Source organism: Hyla sarda, chromosome 11, assembly GCF_029499605.1.
Source record: "Hyla sarda isolate aHylSar1 chromosome 11, aHylSar1.hap1, whole genome shotgun sequence".
NCBI lineage: Eukaryota > Metazoa > Chordata > Amphibia > Anura > Hylidae > Hyla > Hyla sarda.
This window is the reverse complement of record NC_079199.1, coordinates 85,489,460-85,512,947: the sequence shown is the minus strand read 5'-3', so window position 1 is coordinate 85,512,947 and position 23,488 is coordinate 85,489,460. Positions and strand designations below refer to the sequence as shown.

Genomic DNA, 23,488 nt, shown 5'->3' with positions numbered 1-23,488 from the left:
ATTTCAGCTATTTTTTCCAAAGGGTGTGCAGACAAATATTTTGTCCAGCCCATTTTTGGAGTTAGTGTGACATGTCAAATTAGCTTATTTTTTTTTTCCCCCTCCCTTTTAATGTTTAGCTCCAATACACACAAAGGGAATAAACATGTGTATAGCAAAACATGTGTTACTGCAATCCTTTTCTGTGGCAAATAATTAATTTTCTCGAAAAATGTCAGGTGTGCCAACATTTACGGCAATGACTGTATATAGCGCTATATATCTTCCCACCAACAGCGCGTTTAATAAACATATTCACACTCACATTGTTCATTTTATAAACCCTGCTGGGAGCCCTGACAGGCTCCTCGGTACCGGCCATTCAGGGCTCCCGGCAGGGAATTTAAAAGTGAAAGTAAAAACATTCTATATATCGCAGAGCAGTGGGCCATGCCGCCCACTCCCCTGCTTAATAACTGCTGATCCCATCAGGTCTCAGAAGTGAGACCCGGTGTGATCAATCCCTTATCCCCTGTACTACTACCCCCACCATGGAACAGAGTCTGTTCCATGATGGGGGTAGTAGTACAAACACTAATCTAGCCTCCCAGCCGCCTGCAGACTCCCACAACAGGGAACTACTACTCCCATTATGGAAAGGAGTCTGTTCCATGATGGGAGTAGTAGTAGTTCCAGCTGCGGGAGTCTGCAGACAGCTTATACCAACGGATTAAAAACTGATCTGTGCGTGCGTTTGTGTGTGTGTCACGTGCAACAGACATTCCTGGTTGGCCAATACCCCACAAACATAAGCAAACACTGACAGGGCAACATAGCAACCAAACACCTAGCCACGTGAGAGACATAATGCTAACCAGAAGGGCGGGAGCTAGGTGTCACCAAAAAACAAAGGGGAAAGCAAACGAACAAACGAAAGCAAAGTACACGCCCCAAACGAAAACATGTGGCCTGCTGGGATTTGTAGTTTAGAGCCCAGCAACAAAAAGGAAACAGCAAAGCTAAAAAACATCAACTTGCAGACATAAAAACACCAGAGAACTGAAAATTAGCAACCAAGACACAAAGGAAACTAAGGACAAACAACAACAAGGGTAAGTTAAGATGACAAAAAAAACACATTGACCACCGAAGTACCCTTTTAACCATGGAGACACAGGTCTGCATGCTGACTGTATAGACAGAATGGTAAAATATTTCAATTAATGCTACTAGCTTGATTTTTTTTATTTTAGATCCACTGAAGCAATAAAAATGGCAATAAATTTACCCATTTATAAGTATTGTTGTTTAAACTTCCTTTGCATTAATCAGTTGTACAGATGAATGTAACAAACATTTTAAAATATCTTATTAGAGGAAAAATGCTTCTTTCTCCTACCAGGCTCTTTTCCTGCACTCCGAAAAATAGATTAAAGGCGTATTCCAGGATTTTTTTTTATTTGACTATGCTACAGGAGCTGTAAAGTTAGTGTAGTTCATAATATAGTTTCTGTACCTGTGTGTGACGGTTTTCTCACAATTCTTATGTGATTTTCACCCCACTATTTATTTTTACCAGCATACAAAATGACTGTTGTCTCACATTTTTCCCAGCTTGCAATGTGGACGAGACCTGACTCACTAGTCAGCTGATGACAGGGAGCCTGTCTGCTTTAATGGGTGGAGGGATCGCTTGGTGGGAGAGAGATCAATCTGCAACTAATGCAACAGCTGTAGGCACCCTGATTGAAAACCACAGGTCTTTTGTTTCAATGGGTGGGGTGGCTGTGTGGGAGGGAATAAAATGGAATTGAGGGATTTGCAGTCAAAAAAGAAAAGTCAAACAGGAAACACAAGTTCCCAAAAAGCTAGCCACAGTGTTATGGTAATCTCACAACATAGCCATTTAGCCCCAAGACAAGCACAGATCCTTCCTAAGCATGTCCATTACTATCTGGCAGGTACGTACTAAAATCACCTTATGGTGGATAACCCCTTTAATTCCTTTTTGAATATACTAGATAGACTAACAAAACTCTGAAGGATCAGATTACATACTAGCCATTCAAATCTATAGGATGGAAGGAGGTGAGGAGGGAAATGGGAGTGATAGTGATTGGAGAGAGCCAGAAGCAAACAGAGACTTCAGAGAATGTATACTAGTTTAGAGTATCAGATCTCCATGTGCTTGATTTAGAGGTAAGACTACCCAGTACTTCTCTATAATGTCTTCCATGCTGTAGCTGCTTTTTAGGGTGTACTGTAAAGAGATAGAAGGGCAGTATCTCCTCTTTTGTGTGTGATCCCTGTATGGAGGGATCAATCAGACTAGGCTCCACTCACAAACTTAGGGACATATTAAATCAGAGAGTAAGTCTGCAGAATAGAAATCTGATGAAAAATGCAATGTAGTTCCCAAGATGGGTGCAGGTTCCTGTGGTTGAGACCTGCATCTATTGGACATTTATGACATATCCTGTGGATATGTCATAAACGTGCAGATGTGAATATTCCTTTAATTTTAGACTACTTTGGAAATCTCCTCCATGTAGCGCTGGTCACCCTCAGTCATGCTGATCACTAGGACAAGATATGACTCCTTAAATCAATGGGTGTTTATTTCTTTTAAACATCTAAGATAGCATGTCAGAAGCCAAGTAATCTCTGCATCATTCATTTCCAAGTTCCACCAGTTCCAAGAGATCTTGTCTTTGGCTAATAGAAGAATATCACCACCTTATAGGGGAACTCTGGTACATAAGTACTTATCCCTTATCCACAGGATTGGGGACAAACATCTGATTGCAGGGGGGGCGGGGCGTCCGACTGTGGAAACCTTCTGTGATCTCCTGTTCAGCACCCTGGCTCTCCCCATGCACGGAGTGACCTCCGCTCGATGCATTGATTACTGTTGATCGCATCAGGAAGCGGTGGCCGATGCGCCCCTTCATGTATCTCTATGGGAGAGCCGAAGATAACAGCGCTCGTGTATCTCCGGCTCTCCCATAGAGATACTTGGAGGGGTGTTTCAACCACTGCTTTGTGCTGTGATCGGCAGTAGTCCATGCACGAAGCAGAGGTCACTCGGTGCATCAGGAGAAGTGAGGTGCACTTAAAGGGGTAGTCTAGTGGTGAAAAACTTATCCCCTATCCTAAGGATAGGGGATAAGTTTGAGATCGCGGGGGGTCCGACCGCTGGGGCCCCCTGCGATCTCTCTGTACGGGGCCCCGGCTCTCCGGCCAGATAGCGGGTGTCGACCTCCGCACGAAGCGGCGGCCGACACGCCCCCTCAATACATCTCTATGGCAGAGCCGGAGATTGCCGAAGGCAGCACTTCGGCTCTGCCATAGAGTTGTATTGAGGGGGCGTGTCGGTCGCCGCTTCGTGCGGAGGTCGACACGCCCCCTTCCCGCGGGCTGTCGGGGCCCCGTACAGGAGATCGCAGGGGGCCCCATCGGTCGGACCCCCCCGCGATCTCAAACTTATCCCCTATCCTTAGGATAGGGGATAAGTTGTTCACCACTGGGTCACCACTGGACTACTCCTTTAATACAGCATTTCACTGCTTTAAAATCACAATGTAGCATCTTACTATTTGACAAATGATGTATTAGTATTTTGTACTAAACTAAACCTTTTATCTGTGAGGTCAGATAAACCCAACCAACTCTTCAGAAAACAGTCGTCTATAGATATACAGATCAGTAATAATCGTACATCCTCAGACTCTGCTTCTCTCCTGTGTATCCTGTAAGGCCCCTCCGCCACAGTGAGAGTTAAAAACACCTACTGCAAATGCTCAGTCAGGTAATTTCATGCTGTCATTTTTCATGGTGGGTTTCACAACTCCGTCTGTTCTCTCCTGCATGTTTTCAGCTTCTATTTTAGTATCCAAAGAGCTGAGTGGGAGGCAGGCGCTGCTAAAAATGTGAAAGGCCGGCTCTATTCTTACGCAGATTTGGAACAAAATGACACATATACATCTACTACTGCAGCCTCTCCTCTCAATGCAGCAGGGGCGCATATGTTCAAAATTAGCATTTAAAAGGTATTTAAATTGTTAGAATAGCCACTTATCTGACCACATGAGTACGTTCAGCTAACAAGAGCGGATTAATATTAAAGGGGTATTCCAGGCCAAAACTTTTTTTTTATATATCGACTGGCTCTGGAAAGTTAAACAGATTTGTAAATTACTTTGATAAAAAAAATCTTAATCCTTCCAATAGTTATTAGCTTCTGAAGTTGAGTTGTTGTTTTCTGTCTAACTGCTCTCTGATGACTCACGTCCCGGGAGCTGTGCAGTTCCTATGGGGATATTTTCCCATCATGCACAGCTCCCGGGACGTGACATCATCAATGAGCAGTTAGACAGAAAACTTCAGAAGCTAATAACTATAGATTTTTTTAATAGAATTAATTTACAAATCTTAAGCCACCGTAGAGAGAGCACACCGTACAACTTAAGCAAGCAGATATACGATACCACTGGTAAACACTGGCAGCCTCCGGACCAGATATATAACATACGCAGCACCTGCGGGGTGCACACACTAGATAAAGTATCAAACAATACAATGGAAAAGGGTAGCGTGCACTCACCGCGGGTAAACAGCTGCAGGCCCGAGGTCCGGGATCACCGCGGCATAGATGAGGACGTTAAGGGGCGCTCAGAGGCTACGCCGGCAGTTTCGGACGTAGGAACGTCCTTCTTCCGGCCTCCATCTTGGAGGCCGGAAGAAGGACGTTCCTACGTCCGAAACTGCCGGCGTAGCCTCTGAGCGCCCCTTACCGTCCTCGTCTATGCCGCGGTGATCTCGGGCCTGCAGCAGTTTACCCGCGGTGAGTGCACGCTACCCTTTTCCATTGTATAATTTACAAATCTGTTTAACTTTCCGGAGCCAGTTGATATATAAAAAAAAGTTTTTGCCTGGAATACCCCTTTAACAAGAAAGGATGTGTATTTGTACTTATGTATCCACTTACTAAAGTTTTAATCACCAAATAATTTTTTACTTTTCCTACTTTACAGAAAATGTATTCGTCTACATTGGTCCCTGGCATCATTGGTGGGGATTACCATTTCATCCTGCCACCCACCAAAAAGTTTCTATGCAACCCCTTGCCACTGATATTTCAGTGGGTTGTTCTTTGTGCCGATACACTATACATCTTGTAACCTTTCAATAATCAAAGACAGTAGATGCATCTTTGTTATGAGGCCCGTAGCAACCAATTACCCACCAGCATGCATTGTCTATGGACTTCAAAGACAATGCAACATTCTGTGTCCCACATCCATTCATACACTAAAAGCCAGCTTTCAACCCATGCCTATGTCCGGAGGTTGCATAAAAGAAAAAAAGAGACCCCAGCAAGTTAAGTGGGCAGAAGAGTGAATAAAACCCTCACAAGTGTGCAATTTTATGCACAGATAATGAGTCTATATCTTTATTATCACTGTCTCCTGAGAGATGGAATTGCTATCCCAATGATACCTTTAAGAGTTATTATTTAATATGATTCTGGATTAGGGTCCACATTTATATATAGGGAAGCTGCAGTTAAAAGTACAATTGTAATGTGGTCCATGATTAGAGATGAGCGAACTTACAGTAAATTCGATTCGTCACGAACTTCTCGGCTCGGCAGTTGATGACTTTTCCTGCATAAATTAGTTCAGCTTTCAGGTGCTCCGGTGGTCTGGAGAAGGTGGATACAGTCCTAGGAAAGAGTCTCCTAGGACTGTATCCACCTTTTCCAGCCCACGGGAGAACCGGAAAGCTGAACTAATTTATGCAGGATAAGTCATCAACTGCCGAGCCGAGAAGTTCGTGACAAATCAAATTTACTGTAAGTTCGCTCATCTCTATCCATGATAACTGTGATCAGCCAAACCACAAAAATCCAGGAAAGATAGGCTCTAGGTCTGCTCCTTCCTTATTACGTGGCCAGATGTGTTCTCTTCTTCCTTAATATGTAGGGGAGAAAAAGGTAGACAGATGTGGTGCTAATAGTGCCGGTTATCCGTGGATAACGGATGATAGGTAGATAAGAGCCTGCTCACCTTTATATGTTGCGCTAATGTCAGGCGCAACGCTGATTGGAAGCCTTAAAGGGGTACTCCGCCCCTGGCATGTTATCCCCTATACAAAAGATAGGGGATAAGATGTTAGATCGGCGCGGTCCCGCTGCTGGGGACCTCGGGGATCGCCACTGCGGCACCACGCTATCATTACTGCACAAAGCGAGATCGCTCTGCACGTAATGACGGGCAATACAGGGGCCGGAGCAGCGTGACGTCATGGCTCCGCCCCTCATGACATCAAGGCCCGTCCCCTTAATGCAAGTCTATGGCAGGGGGCGTGACGACCGCCACGCCCCCTTCCCATAGACTTGTATTGAAAGGGGCGGGCTGTGATGTCACGAGGGGCGGAGCCGTGACGTAACAATGCTCCGGCCCCTGTATTGCCCGTCATTACGTGCAGAGCGATCTCGCTCTGCGCAGTAATGATGGCGGGGTGCTGCAGCAGCGATCCCCGAGGTCCCCAGCAGCGGGACCCCGGCGATCTGACATCTTATCCCCTATCCTTTGGATAGGGGATAAGATATCTAGGGGCGGAGTACCCCTTTAAGCAGGTATCTTTTCTGTAGGTGCGCCGGGAGCAGCTGGCCGTCGGTCCCGTCTGAGACGGTTGGTGCGATCCTGTAGCGTGTGTGGGAGGTAGGAATCCCGGCAAGGGTCTCCTATCCTTCCCGTGGGTAACAATTTCGGCGCTGCAGCGCCGAAATTGTTACCCAGGGGAAGGATAGGAGACCATTGCCGGGATTCCTACCTCCCACACATGCTACATTATCTTCTTCATTGGCTTACACGCCTTTACAAACACCACGGTCTTGATGTTTGAGATGTTCTTAATAAATAATGCACAATTGAGTCCCTGGTGTTCGGTGGAAGACTAAGTCTGCTTCCCAATGTTAAGTGGTAAATCCAGGCCCTGGTAATCGGTGGTAAATCATGAATAATAAGTGTGGATGTGGTGTGGATAAAAGATAGGCAGTCACAAGTTATTAAAGAATTCAGCTTGTAGTGTTCAATGATATATCCAGAACATGACATTAAGTGTTTAGTGGTAAACCTAGATTTGGGTCTAAGTAGTTAAATCTTGAATCTGTTCTATAGGGATCATTTGTGTATGCATCTACTTTCCCTGGTGGTCAGTGGTTAAATAAAATAAATAAAAAGCAGTATAATGGATGTGCAGTCACAAGTGGTCAGTGGTTATTAAAGTTGTGGTATGGGGTGCGCGATGCAGGGCAGATGGAATTACCCTAGGGGCAGATGGCATTAACCCCTTTTATTTGTGACGCCAGGGCATGGTTTATCCTCAATACCACCCGAAGGTATACTGCTGGATCCTGGGCTAGGCACGGGGGCAATAATGACTCCGACGCCAAGTTACGGACAACGGTAGCTTTACTGAGTGACAGATGGACCAGTCTATACAGTGTAGCCAGGCCCACGGAGGTGACCAGTGACTTCAGTGACCTTAAGGGCTTGTTGGGACTTGCAGTGGTTTTAGACAATTTAGTGCAGGCCATATTGACTTGACAGTAGATGACAGTGACTGAATTGGCTTGACTGGGGACAGACTAAGCTGTGACTTTGTGTATGTGTTTATTGTATATGTCTATTTGTGATATGAAAGCAAGTGTGTTGCGGGAGTGCCGCTGCTGCGAATGTGAATACTGATCTACTAGCGGCCTCTGCACTCCCTAGAGCACAAATAGCTTTATAGTATGAATAGTGCAAAATGTCATGAAATGGTTAATTTCATTCGATATATAAGCTCCCCCCTACCTGTACTTGTCATGCCTGATGAAGCCACCCAGGTGCAGTGAAACGCGTTGCATTGTGGGAAATCCAAATAAACCTGCTGTTTTTACCTCATGCTTCTGTTCGTGGTCAGCGCTGTTCAAAGCCATTCATCCCTTGGACGTCCTTTCTCCATTTAAGCTGTGACTTTATCTTACTTGTAGACTTGTAGCTTGTGGCTGCAGACTTGACTTGAGGCTCCTATGACTCCAGACTCTTAGGCTCGACTGCATTTCAGCAAAGACTCAGGAACTAAGAGAGAGAAGAGGCTCCTCCCAGGGCTTTTATGGGGAAGACTCTGGTGGGGTCCCATTGGTCACCCTTAGGTCATCTGGTCACTGATTCCTCCTGGGTAACAATCACATGACAACTGATGATCACATGTTAACCTGTCCTAAAGATACAACATTCTTATATACATAACATAAGGGATAATATACAATTACAGTAGAACAGATGCAGGGTAGGCCCAGGGGACACTGCAGGGAGGCTGCCCGACATGGCAGCAAGGGTACGGGGTAACAACTCCCATACTGGGCCACCACAAAACAATCCAGTTTCTAATGTTTATTTCCATGTCCAGAATAAATGTTTGTAAGTAAACCTGGATTTGGGTCCCTCGTATCCAGTCATTAATCTTTATTTTTTTATTAATATTATTCATTATTAAGCATTTTCAAAACCAGAAATAAAAAATAAGAATTAAAAAACAGAATAATACCAATGTAAGCAACAGTGGCTCGCAGGTCAGCTTCTAAAAGTGATGTCAACAAAAAGAGATGACATTAGAGGGGTACTCCATGCCTAGACATCTTTTCCCCTATCCAAAGTATAGGGCAGGCATGGGCAACCTTCGGCACTGCAGATGTTTTGGACTGCATTTCCCATTATGCTCTTACAGCCAAAATGCTGACAAAGCATCATGGGAGATGTAGTCCAGAACAGCTGCAGTGCCGAAGGTTGCCTATGCTTGGTAAAGGGGATAAGATGTCTGATCGCGGGGATCCCACCACTGGGGACCCCTGCGATCTCCCTGCTGCACCAGGCATTCATTTAAGCGTCGGGTGCAGCGCCGGAGGCTCATGACATCATGGCTTCACCCTGCTTTGACGTCACGGCCATGCCTCATCAATGCTAGTCTATGCAAGGGGGCGTGAGGGCCGTCACGTCCCCTCCCATAGACTTGTATTGAGGGGGTATGACCGTGACGTCAAGAGCGGGGCGCAGCCTTGATGTTACGAGCCTCCACCCCACATTGCCAGTCATCCAGCACAGAGCGAAGTTCGCTCGGTGCACCGGATGTCTGGGGTTCCGCAGCCGAGATCTCGGGGCTCCCCAGCGGCAGGACCCCCGCGCTCAGACATCTTATCTCCTATCCTTTGCACCATTGTGTCCATGAAATTCACCTGGTTCTTGTCACTCACCAATGTGAATTTAAAGGGTACCTCTCATCAAATAAACTTTTGATATATTTTAGATTAATGAATGTTGAATAACTTTCCAATAGCATGTTAATGAAAAATATGCTTCTTTCTATTGTATTTTTCCTGATCAGTCCTGTCAGCAAGCATTTCTGACTCATGCTGGAGTCCTAAACACTTAGAGCTGCCAGCCTGCTTTGTTCACAGCCAAACAGGCTGTGAACAAAGCAGGCTGGCAGCTCTGAGTGTTCTCCTTTGTGAACAAAGTAGACTGGCAGCTCGTAGTGTTTAGGACTCCAGAATGAGTCTGAAATGCTTGCTGCCAGGACTGGTAGGGAGACCCCTAGTGGTCATTCCTTCAAAGTGGAAAATTAAATAGAAAGAAGCATATTTTTTAATAACATGCAATTGTAAAGTTATTCTGCATACATTAATCTATAATATATCAAAACATTTTTTGATGAGAGGTACCCTTTAAGTTCTGGTCTGACATTGTTTAGGTGTTCCATGAATAGTATGAGCTGGGAATGTGGCCACTCCCATACACAGAAAATGTCATCTATGAACCTTCTCCAGGTTCTGATGTAACACTGGAAAAGTTGGTGAGGATATATGTGGACTTCCTCAAAGTAAGCCATATAGGCATTAGCGTATGGGGGGCCACATTCACCCCCCCCCCCCCCCATAGCTGACCCTTGCCTCTGTAAGTAAAAGGCATTCTCATATAAGAAGTAGTTCTCTTCTAATACAAGGTAAGGTCTTTAGCAATGATGGGCGAAACAACAACTCCCAGCATACCCTTACCATTACTCAGGTCTGGGTGCTGTAATATCCCATAGTAAAAAACCACAGCACACCCTTACCTGACTTGGAAGTTGGTATACTTTAATATAGAATAAGTAATCCTCCGTGGAGCGCTACACCGCAGGCATCAGTCTCGTCACGTAGGGAACCTAAATGCATAGGAAAATAATGTTAACCTTTAACACAGCCGCAGTTTCCTCAGACAGCTCCCTAGGTGTTGTATGGGAAAGATAAGTACTTGCAGGAAGGGGGTGGGGGGGGGGAGAGTGGGTTGATACCATTCTCTAACACTCAGGGTGATGCCTACCCTAGCTATGCCACTGACTACTCTGTTACTTCACCTCCCTTTAGTTTCACATACACTTTGTCTGGCAGTGGATTACCCCGCCTCTCATAAGAAAACATAAGAATGTCCGGCTGTGCGTCACATTCATGTGCATGTGGAGATCGGGAATCAAGAGAGATAGTTGTCAGCTAAACAAATGTTTGGCAGACAGCTTTTGAAGGTGTATGGCCACTGCATTCCAGATTTGGCTTTCTGGGACCCTTCCCCAGTCTTACATGTAGAATCCAACCACTCTCCTTTGTCTCCATTTCTCTTTCCTTCCCTTTTGCCCCCTGGTATCTGCCTTCATGATCTTTATGCCTAAAATGTTTTTTTTTTCCCCTTAGATAAATAGAGATGTCAAACAATGTATATATTTACTCTATATTTACTCTACTTGACTTCTAAAATAGTTTGTTCACAATTGTGTTTCTACAATTTGTAATACTTTTACTTGTGAAGTACAATTTGATTTTGAACCAAAAAGTAGTAATATTGATTACTATTGGGGGCAATAATGATAATTTGTTGTAAAAAGGTTATTAGGGGTGGTTATGGGCAAGTGCTATGTAGTGCAAGGACCAGAAATCATTACATATACAGTCATGAGAAAGAGAATGTGCTATGGTTTACGTCTTAGGACATCAGGTCTTAAAATTAGGTACTTACAACCTTACTCCCATGGAAAACTTTTTTTTTTTTTAAATCAACTGGTGCCAGAAAGTTAAACAGATTTGTAAATTACTTCTATTACATTTTTTTTAATCCTTCCAGTACTTATTAGCTTCTGAATACTACAGCGGAAATTCTTTTCTTTTTGGAACACAGAGCTCTCTGCTGACATCATGACCACAGTGCTCTCTGCTGACATCTCTGTCCATTTTAAGAACTGTCCGGAGTAGGAGAAAATCCCCATAGCAAACATATGCTGCTCTGGACAGTTCCTAAAATGGACAGAGAGGTCAGCAGAGAGCACTGTGCTCGTGATGTCAGCAGAGAGCTCTGTGTTTCAAAAAGAAATGAATTTTCTATGTAGTATTCAGCAGCTAATAGGTACTGGAAAGATTAATATTTTTTTAACAGAAGTAATTTACAAATCTGTTTAACTTTCTGGCACCAGTTGATTTAAAAAAAAAAAAAAAAGTTTTCCACCTGAGTACTCCTTTAAAGTAAGGTTTTCTGTATCAGCCATTGCTCAAAAACCTCAATGAGCTGAGCGACATACAGACCACAATGGAAGGCTTAACCTGAGTGACCTGAAAAACATAAAAAAGTCGGTGATCCAGCTGAGACCCCGAAAACATGTATATAAGAAAGTAACATTACTCTGCATAACAGCAAAAATAGTTTAAAGTTCATATCACACCAGAATACCCCTTTAAAGGGGTACTCCGCTGCTCAGCATTTCGAACAAACTGTTCCGAACGCTGGAGCCAGCGCCTGGAGCTCGTGACGTCATAAGCCCGCCCCTTCGTGAAGTCACGCCTCGCCCCCTCAATGCAAGTCTATGGGAGGGGGCGTGACGGATGTCACGCCCCCTCCCATAGTTTTGCATTGAGGGGGGGCGTGACATCATGAGGGGGCGGGCTATGGCATCATGAGCTCCCGACGCTCCCGACACAGTTTGTTCCAAATGCTGAGCAGCGGAGTACCCCTTTAACTAACACCTAAATGCTCCAGACCAGCACACTGCCAAAACGTCTGCTTTAAAGGGAATGTGTCCGTTTTTATTTGTTTTTATTATATTTGTAATAACATATTAACGTGCATGTACATACTAAAAACTTTTCATTCCATTATGAATAAAGTTTCACTTGTTTTATTGAAATTCCAAGAAAAAAAACTGTGCAAAGTCAAAAACCGTATGGTGCAAACCGGATGTAACCGTACGCACATACGATTCTGTACGGTTCCCATTGACTCCCATGTTAAAGAAAACGTATACGTTTCAATACGGTTTTTCAACCGGACCAAAAACCGTGGTAGGCTACGGTTTCGGGTACGGGAAAAAAAACTGACATAACCGTACGGGATGCAAAACGGACACAACCGGATGCATCTGTTGGCATATGGTTTTTAATGGAGAGTCAATGCATACGGTTTTCAATACAGTTCCGTACGGTTTTCAAATTGAAAATGTATACAGGAACTGTATTGCAATGCGCATGATTCTCAGCTTGGCAGGTCACTTACACTCTGGAGAAGTAGAGGGTGCCCAGCGCCATGTTAGTGGAGCCCAGAGGACCCACCCCTGTAGCATGACGAGCTTTCAATTCTTCTAATCTATGAGGGCAGCCACTTCCTCATATGCCAGCTCTCCGATTTGCACCTTCACTGCCAGGTACTGGGGCAGCATTGTGTTGTGCTGTGTGGGACATGTAGTCTGCACAACGTGATGCCGCTCCATCTTCTGCCCGATCTCTATAAACATTTGAGCATAAATATCACTGAAGTTTCAGCATTAGGCCCCCTCCCTATCACAGGGAGCCCTCGCAGACAGTCCTTGCTGACCCCCAGGCTCTAGAAACCCACTATATACAGTGACCCCCCGACCTACGATGGCCCCGACCTACGATGGCCCTCTCAGAGGACATCGCATGTTGAAGGCAGCATCAACATACGATGCTTTTGTATGTCGGGGCCATCGCATAAACGGCTATCCGGCAGCGCAGACTGCTTCAGCTGCCACCGGATAGCCGTTTACGGTGCCCCGTGTGGTCCGCTGACGATCACTTACCCGTCCTCGGGGCTCCGGCGCGTCCTCTTCAGGATCCCCTGCATCGTTGGCGCTCTTTATCGTCGTCATCACGTCGCTGCGCACGCCGTCCCGTCATCCAATAGGAGCAGCGTGCGTAACGACGTGATGGCGGCGACAGAGAGCGATTATGCCGGGGAAGCAGAGGCCTTGCCGGAGCGTCGGGGACACCTCGGGTGACGCGGCGACAGCGATGGAAGGCGACATCCAGGGCAGCGGTGACGAGCGGTGACGGTCCGGAGCGGCGGGGACAGGTGAGTACAACTTCCAATACCAGTGATCTTCAACCTGCGGACCTCCAGATGTTGCAAAACTACAACTCCCAGTATGCCCGGACAGCCGTTGGCTGTCCGGGCATGCTGGGTGTTGTAGTTTTGCAACATCTGGAGGTCCGCAGGTTGTAGACCACTGTCCTATACTTTACATTGCACGGATCCCTCAACATACGATGGTTTCAACAAACGATGGTCCATTTGGAACGGATTACCATCGTGTGTTGAGGGACCACTGTACAAGTTCCACAGTCAGGAGGAGTGTATACAGACCAGGGGAGATTTATCAAAAACCTGTCCAGAGGAAAAGTTGCTGAGTTGCCCATAGCAACCAATCAGATCACTACTTTCATTTTTGAAAAGGTCTCTGAAAAATGAAAGAAGGGATCTGATTGGTTACTATGGGCAACTCTACATGTTCATTCTTTGCGCGAACACTGCATAGCCGTCAATGGTGACAGCGCATTGCCGCGTGGTCCTACCGCCGTATTGCGGCGGTGGCCGCCAGAATGGAATCTCCGCTCGCGGAATTCTGCGAGCGGAGATTCCATTCATTATCCGTAGTGTGAACACACCCTAACCCTGCCAGAAGTCCTGTACTTGTCCTGTCATTTATCTGACCTCTCCCACTGCTGACCAGGACTCCAACCCCCCTCCCCTCCATAACAAAATTGTTAGGTCAGGCAATTAACCATTGAGTGCCCAGTGCTGTGTGCCTAGTGGCGTTTTTGCAAAAATAAAGTGGTTTAAAGGGAACGTGTCATCATTTTTAATGAAAATATTTGTTCTAATATATGAATGTATATATGTACATATGTGTGCGTTGCAAAGTGTACTGCATTTTTATTTATTATTTTGCTTATAAAGAGGGACTGCCATGTCTAAAACATCTCTCTACTGCGTCACTGCACGACACAGTGAGAGAGGCTTTATAGCAGACACAGGGCAAAGGGCAAGTGTAAGCAACCCTTGGCGCTGCAGATGTTTTGAACTACATCTCCCATGATGCTTTTAGAGCTAAAATGCTTCCGAAGCATCATGGGAGATGTAGTCCAAAACATCGGCAGTGCCGAAGATTGCCTATGCCTGGCAAAGGGGATAACAGATGCCGAGCATCTGCTTCACTTGCATGCTGAGACCATACCATGCTGCAGAACTCCAGATGTTTTGCAAAACTACAACTCCCAGCATGCACTGACAGAACGTGCAAGCTGGGAGTTGTAGTTTTGCAACAGCTGGAGGCACATTGGTGAGGAAACACTGAGTTAGGTAACCGTTTCCCCACCAATGTGCCTCTAGCTGTGGCAAAACTACAACTCCCAACATGTACTGACAGCTGAAGGACATGACATGCTGGGAATTGTAGTTGTATAAGAAAACTTTAATCATTATTTTTCATATTTTCTGACATAAGAATGTTTTTTTTAAAGATTTCCAAAAATATTTCAAACATGTAAACAAATGTATTTAACCTCTAACAAAAAAAAAAAAAAAAAAAATATATATATATATATATATATATATATATAATTTTGTGACACATTCCCTTTAAGAGTTGTGGTCACACTTGCTGATGATCAATTTATCAAGGTCAAAAGATTAGCAGTACTTGAGTTTTTGCTAAAAAAAAATTAAAATTATAATAATGGCAAATTGTAATTTATTGTGTGTTTACCTAATTTAAAAAATAAGGGGGAACTGTATAGTGTCCGGGATGTGCACTAAAATTTAACTTTTAATGTCTAAATTAAAAGATGATTATTAACGTGTGTCAAAAAAGTGATGAATATTTTATATACAACTCGGTCTATTTATGAACATGTGGGTTTACTTGGGGCTCTGCAGGGCCTAGTCAATCCCAAGTAACCTATCACAGGAGGATGCTGTAATTCGCAAACCTGATGTGAAATTAAAGTACCAACACCCAACGCGTTTCTGCTCGCTTGCGTCCTCAGGGGGTATACACATCAATATCCTGCTAAGAGAAAAATATTTTTTCTAAATATGCACAATATTAAAATGTCTTATAGTTGCAAAATGACATCGGGAGCATAATAGGTAATCTAGTTGTAGTGACCCAGGACCTAGAGAGACTTTTTCTATCCCTAAAACAGCCTGCAATATAAAAATATATCCGCAAGGTGTATTCCTGTGGGGAGGAAAGTCTATCCCTAGGGTCACTTAGGCATACAGAAATATAGTGCAGTCAGCGTGATGAGGATCCACCTGCAAAAAAAGAGAGGAAGCCGATTTTGAGGAGACGGACCTGAAAGAAATTGCCACACTATACAATGATAGTGTAAGTTTACTCACGGTTAGCCGAACTGCAAGCTGTATGCAGACGCAGTGCCCGCTGTCAGCGGGAGCCGGAGATGTCCGGCCGCTCTCTCCTCGTGTGGGGAGCGATGGCGTCTGACGTCACATCCCTCAGCTGATCTGCTTAAAAACAGCGCGGCGCGCACCGGCCCCATGACGCCATCCGGGGGTGTGTGCGATCGCGTGTAAACAAACACCCGCCGTGCTGTCAAAGATAGCCAGCAGATGCCGATGTTAGTGATCGTATACATAGTGTCGTTTATAATAGATAATAATGAAGGGATCACTTAGTTTTAGAAACATACCGGAAAATGGCTAGGTATAAGCTGGAGCGTCTGATGTATAACTAATATACAGTGATCCCTCAACTTACAATGGCCTCAACATACAATAGTTTCAACATACAATGGTATTTTCTGGACCATTGTAACTTGAAACCAGACTCAACATACAATGCTACGGACAGTCCAGATCTGTGAAATGTGTCACAACTGGAGGAACTGACCAATCAGAATGGGCATTCACTGGTAAATCACCTGTATTACTGAAGCGTATGCACTGACTGGCTGTCTGGTAGCGCCCCCTACAGTACAGGGAGGAACTACAAGTTCTGTACTACTCCTTACCTGTGCCAGGGTTAGCTGCTCCTTTGGACACCAAGTAAGGGCGGCTCCATTTTGGACATTGTGTGTACTGTATAGGACCCTGAAGAAGCTCCTGTCCTCTACATAAACCATTGTTTCCCAACCAGGGTGTCTCCAGCTGTTGCAAAACTACAACTCCCAGCATGCCCGGACAGCCGTTGGCTGTCCGGGCATGCTGGGAGTTGTAGTTTTGCAATAGCTGGAGGCACCCTGGTTGGGAAACACTGAAATAGACAGTGATTACAGCTCCCAGCAGATCTTTATTACTTTTATATGTAAGGATTTGCTTTATCTATATTAGTTATCTACTTATTTTTCTTTAATTCTCACTTTTTCCTATTTTTGGATGACATTTTGGGGCTTCAGAACCAATTACCAGGTTTCCATAGAGTTCTAGTCTCAACATACAATGATTTCAACATACAATGGTCATCCCGGAACCAATTAATATTGTAACTTGAGGGACCACTGTAAAGGTATATACTGCTAGAGAAACGGTATAAAATGCAAATGACTACTGAATGATATTAATAATAATAATGCACAGTTCATATCCAGGATTGGGATATCTATGGAAAATCCATGGTGGGAGGATACTTAGTCAGATCGTGAATATATACATATATGGGACTGCAATTGGTATGAGAACCAATAATCATTAAAGGAGAGACAGGCATCCAGGTCACGGGCGGTATAGTATGATATCATTATTAATGATAAGTACCCCCTCCTACTCGGAAATTTGGGTAGAAATAATATGGGGAGGGGGAGGAGGGAATAGGGAGGGTCGGGCGGGTCATAGATATACCAATCATGGATATGAACTGTGCATTATTATTAATATCATTCAGTAGTCATTTGCATTTTATACCGTTTCTCTAGCAGTATATACCTTTATATTGACAGCACGGCGTGTGTTTGTTTACACGCGATCGCACACCCCCGGATGGCGTCATGGGGGCGGTGCGCGCCGCGCTGTTTTTAAGCAGATCAGCTGAGGGATGTGACGTCAGACGCCATCGCTCCCCACACGAGGAGAGAGCGGACGGACATCTCCGGCTTCCGGTGACAGCGGGCACTGCGTCTGCATACAGCTTGCAGTTCGGCTAACCGTGAGTAAACTTACACTATCATTGTATAGTGTGGCAATTTCTTTCAGGTCCGGCTCCTCAAAATCGGCTTCCTCTCTTTTTTTTGCAGGTGGATCCTCATCACGCTGACTGCACTATATTTCTGTATGCCTAAGTGACCCTAGGGATAGACTTTCCTCCCCACAGGAATACACCTTGCGGATATATTTTTACATTGCAGGCTGTTTTAGGGATAGAAAAAGTCTCTCTAGGTCCTGGGGACGCTCGCTAGTTACAAGCGAGCAGAAACGCGTTGGGTGTTGGTACTTAAATTTCACATCAGGTTTGCGAATTACAGCATCCTCCTGTGATAGGTTACTTGGGACTGGTTGGGCCCTGCAGAGTCCCAAGTAAACCCACATATTCATAAATAGACCGAGTTGTATATAAAATATTCATCACTTTTTTGACACAAGTTAAATGGGCACTGGCACCAACTTTATTTTTTGATATGTTGTAGCACTTATGTACTACAACATATCTCTAATATACTTTTATTATAATTTTTTTCACTAAAAAGGTTTAATTTACATTTAAAAACCGGCCACTGAAAAAGGACTGATTTTGGAGTGGCAATCAGTCCTTTTTCAGTTAGGCTGCACTCGCTCCCTGCCTGTCAATCAAACAGGCGGGAGCGAGTGCATTAGCTCCCCGGCCACTGGCTGGGAGGCCACTCCTCCCCCACATCGCCGCCGCCTCGTTGCCGCCGCTGTCCCTGCACGCCCGCTGCCGGACTCTGCAGTAACTGCAAGTGTAATGAGGGAACGGGGTATGCAGGGCGGGGGGGGGGAGGGAACGGGCTAGTGCCGTAGCGGGGGGGGGGGGGGGGGAACGGGATAGCGCCGCCTGTAACTAACTAATAGTTTATCTACACAGGGTGCCTCCAGCTGTTTCACTACTACAACTCCCAGCATGCCCTGACAGCCAATAGATGTCAGGGCAAGCTGGGAGTTGTAGTGGTGAAACAGCTGGAGGCACCCTGTGTAGATGAACTAAGGGCGGAAGTGTCGGCCCCAGCAGGCATCAGTGACGTGGTGCCTGCTGGAGAAGTCTGCCTGGTAGTGAGCACAGTGCCAGGCAGACAAAAGGCATTTTTAATATAGTAAAAATAAAAATTAAAAGCAGGGAGGGGGTTAGGGATAGATTGGCAATAGGCAGGAACAGAAAAAAAAAATAGGATGGTGGGAGCTACCCTTTAATAATCATCTTTTAATTGAGACATTAAAAGTAAAATTTTAGTGCACATCCCGGACACTATACAGTTCCCCCTTATTTTTGTATATATGCTGGATGTACTTTTTCAATTTGGGCTTAGCGTAGACTCCCGCAAATCGCTCTACGTTTTCCATTAATTTACCTAATTTAAAATAAAATAAAAACCACCTTCTATGGACCCAATGTTTTTTTGTCTTTTTTTATGTCCTGAGATGCAAAACTATGGAACTGAAAACGAGTGCTCTCTCTTTTTCTCATGACTGTATGTGGGATTGTAGAGAACAGTTCAGTTGTTTATACTTACTCTATGATTTTAGTTTTAACTTTAAATCATTTGGAACATTGTAATAATCTGATGTGTGAATCCTAAAGTGGATTATTTTCTATACTGTAAAAATGAGCTCCTGGGTTGTTATCTTGTACCTCAGCTAAAAATATTCTCCCTGTTTCAATCTGTTTTACAGAGCAGGCTGTACTGTATTTGCATAATGCAATTCTCAGATCTATTTTGGTGCAACCAGCCTAAACACATCAGTCCCATTCCCCTAAGTGGTAACAATGTAGGAGAATATCATCAATTCCTGCCAGATCAGTGGATTAGACTGTCTACAGAAGGAAAACTTGTGGGTAGGACAGGGGTTGTCCATACTATTCATCAAAGTTTCACTGACAAACTATAGAATCCTTGTTGTCTATTAAAGGGTACCTCTCATCAAAAAAACTTTAGATATATTATAGATTAATGTATGCAGAATAACTTTACAATTGCATGTTATTAAAAAATATGCTTCTTTCTATTTAATTTTCCACTTTGAAGAAATGACCACTAGGGGTCTCACTACCAGTCCTGGCAGCAAGCATTTCAGACTCATGCTGGAGTCCTAAACACTACGAGCTGCCAGTCTGCTTTGTTCACAAAGGAGAACACTCAGAGCTGTCAGCCTGCTTTGTTCACAGCCTGTTTGGCTGTGAACAAAGCAGGCTGGCAGCTCTGAGTGTTTAGGACTCCAGCATGAGTCAGAAATGCTTGCTGACAGGACTGATCGGGAAAAATACAATAGAAAGAAGCCTATTTCTCATTAACATGCTATTGGAAAGTTATTCAACATTCATTAATCTAAAATATATCAAAAGTTTATTTGATGAGAGGTACCCTTTAAAAGCAATAGTTCCAACTATTGTACTATCTAATTGATAACTAGAGTCAAGGTCATAATCCCCTTTTAATAGCACATAAAACTATGTTCTTTATCATTGTACAGGACAGGACATAAAAAATAAGGTTATTTATGAATCAGTTCCTAAGAGAGATACCTTAAAGGCATGCCATTGGTTCTGCATGGGTTGTCTTCTGCTAAACCATTAGGGCTTATTATTGGACAATGAAGGATCCTCTGGCACACCAGTGGGAAAAGTCTAACCCTGTTGTTGTTGAACCCCAAATACTGTACAATAAATCAAGTGTACACCGTAAACATTGATTGTGGTACAGAAATGTTCTTTGGTAGTTTGTACTCTGACTGGTACTTGCCAGTGGTTTGAGCCATAGTGGTGGAACAGTCTGATCATTGGATTCCATTGTCTTTATCCCTAGTGGTTCAGTATTATGTAAGTAGTATTAAGTTGTTAACTGCAATTTATGGTCCAAACTGCTGACATTGTTAGATAACCGTTAGGGACAGAAGGTACATGGTAGCCCTGATTCGCTGACGGTTGGAATGCTTCTATGCCGTCCCTGTCCCTGCTTGATTGACAGTCAGGGCTTAGTTTCCAGGGCTGAGCTTTGTTTCCAAATCATGTCCCTGGTTTCTAACCCTGACTAGTCACCCGCTATACTAAGCTTCCTGATACACTGAGTTTTTGTTTTGTTCTCTACTGACTTGTGCGTGTGTTCTGTTACAACACATTTTGCAGATGCAACCTGCGTCCCTGGCAACCGAGTCCATTCGGCCTTGCGGCAGACTCTGATGCGGGCACAGGGGTGGCCTTAGATCCTGCTAACCAGAGTGGTGAAGAACATTGGTAGCTCCTCTGAGTTTATCTGGATGTTATTTAAAGGGGGTAATCCGCCCAAAGGATAGGGGATAAGATGTCTGATAGCGGGGGTCCCACTGTTGAGGACCCCCATGATCTTCCTGCTGCACCCGGCATTCGTTTAGAGCGTCTGGTGCAGCGCCAGAGGCTTGTGACGTTATGGTCACTCCCCGCTCGTGATGTCATGGCCATGCCCCCTAAATGCAAGTCTATGCGAGGGGGCTGGTTAACTGCCCACCATGCTACCTGCCTGCATGACAGCAACACTTTTATCTCACAAGCCGTTGTTACAGGCTACAGGGCTGGGTGATGGTATAGGCACAGAGGCTAGGGCCTGAGCAGGGGAGACGTGTATTCAGCACACACCTCCCAAAACTGTGTGTACCGCTTTTTTTTTTTTTTTTTTTTTTTTTTTTACAGCTGTGTGTCAGGACAGTAACTGCAGCCTGCAGATTGCCTACCATGCCTACCGCAATCCTGAATCCAGGTGAGTTTGGGGGAGACAGCGCTCTGGAGCAGGACAAAGCAGTCTAAGAGGGGGGGGACAGATGGGTCTGTAAAGTGAAGACAGAGGAGTTAAGGTGGAAGAAATGGGTCTAGGAAGGACAGAGGAGTCTGTGTCAGAGCAAAGGGGTCTGGGGAGGAGGCAGTTGAGTCTGGAGGAGGGGACAGAGGGGTCTGTTGGGGGGGGAGGGGGCAGTACAGGGGTGGGATTCAGATAAACTAAGAAGAAAGTGTGGTAATATTCAATTTACAGGCAGTGTGTGGCAGTATTATATTCAGTGGGGCAGTGTGTGGCAGTATTATATTCCGTGGGGCAGTGTGTGGCAGTATTATATTCAGTGGGGCAGTGTGTGGCAGTATTATATTCAGTGGGGCAGTGTGTGGCAGTATTATATTCCGTGGGGCAGTGTGTGGCAGTATTATATTCAGTGGGGCAGTGTGTGGCAGTATTATATTCAGTGGGGCAGTGTGTGGCAGTATTATATTCAGTGGGGCAGTGTGTGGCAGTATTATATTCCGTGGGGCAGTGTGTGGCAGTATTATATTCAGTGGGGCAGTGTGTGGCAGTATTATATTCAGTGGGGCAGTGTGTGGCAGTATTATATTCCGTGGGGCAGTGTGTGAAGCAGTTGTGTTTCGGGAGAACAGTGTGACCCACTATGATGAGCTTGTTTTGGTATAGAGGATAAGGATCTGCTGCAAAGATGAAACACTAAAGATGTCCGGGCATCAAACATTACAGAGAAACAAGTCATTGTGGTCTGGACCAAACCAAGAGGAAAGAAACTATTACAGATGAGTTGTCACCTGTGAGTTACAAACGTTGTGTGTTCTGTATCCCATCGGTGCTGTAGTCACATGTAAGGTCTTTAGCAATGATGGGCGAAACAACAACTCCCAGCATACCCTTACCATTACTCAGGTCTGGGTGCTGTAATATCCCATAGTAAAAAACCACAGCACACCCTTACCTGACTTGGAAGTTGGTATACTTTAATATAGAATAAGTAATCCTCCGTGGAGCGCTACACCGCAGGCATCAGTCTCGTCACGTAGGGAACCTATATGCATAGGAAAATAATGTTACCCTTCCTGGTACACTGAGTTGTTTTTGTTTTCTACTGACTTGTGCGTGTGTTCTGTTACAACACAATTTGCAGATGCAACCTGTGTCCCTGGCAACCGAGTCCATTCGACCTTGCGGCAGACTCTGATGCGGGCACAGGGGTGGCCTGAGATCCTGCTAACCAGAGTGGTGAAGAATATGGGTAGCTTCCCTGAGTTTGTCTGGATGTTATTTAACCCCTTAAGGACGCAGCCCTTTTTCACCTTAAGGACTGAGCCCTTTTTGGCAATTCTGACCACCGTCACTTTACGCATTAATAACTCTAAAACGCTTTTACCGAATATTCTGATTCTGAGATTGTTTTTTCGTGACATTCTACTTTATTTTGGTGGTAAATTTTCGGCGTTACTTGCATCCTTTTTTGATGAAAATTCCCCAATTTTCATGAAAATTTTGAAAATGTAGCATTTTTCTAACTTTGAAGCTCTCTACTTGTAAGGAAAATGGATATTCCAAATAAATTTTATTTGTCTTCACAAATACAATATGTCCACTTTATGTTGGCATCATAAAATGGACATATTTTTACTTTTTGAAAAAATTAGAGGGCTTCAAAGTAGAGCATCAATTTTCAAAAATTTCATGAAAATTGCAAAATCTGAAGGGACAGATGTTACAGAATTACAACTCCCAGCATGCCTGGGCAGTCTAGGCATGCTGAGAGTTGTAGTTTGGCAACATCTGGAGGGCTACCGTTTGGGCACCACTGTAACAGTGGTCTTCAAACTGTGACCCTCCAGATGTTGCAAAACTACAACTCCCAGCATGCCCAGACAGCCTTTGGCTGTCTGGGCATGCTGGGAGTTGCAGTTCGGCCTTCCTAGTGGTTGCCACAGTAAAGATCGCTTCATTTTCACTTTCATTTGCCCCCCCCCCCGTCGTTTCCTTACCTGAGCCGGGATCTCTGCAGTCTCCACGATGATCTTCGGTCCCCACGCCATCTTCAGGTAAGGTACCGGTCTCCATCTTCTCCCCCCCGTTCTGCCCGACATCCAGGGGTGGGCTAAACTGGGGTTTCCATTGCAACCCCCTGTCCTGCGCTGCCATTGGTCAGAACTCAGTTCTGACTAATGGCAGGGGATAGGA

General features: G+C 44.7%; 1 long non-coding RNA gene across 2 annotated transcripts in view; it reads right to left on the bottom strand.

Moving 5' to 3' along the window:
- The window catches only part of LOC130295356 (uncharacterized), a 45,672-nt gene extending 23,334 nt beyond the window's left edge, over positions 1-22,338 (bottom strand). For both annotated transcript variants that reach the window (XR_008848797.1, XR_008848798.1), the window contains exons 1-3: positions 22,248-22,338; positions 10,141-10,230; positions 7,928-8,204 (exon numbers count right to left, since the gene is read on the bottom strand). This is a non-coding gene — a long non-coding RNA (uncharacterized LOC130295356). The remainder of the gene's footprint in view (positions 1-7,927; positions 8,205-10,140; positions 10,231-22,247) is intronic.
- Between the last annotated feature and the right edge of the window lie 1,150 nt (positions 22,339-23,488).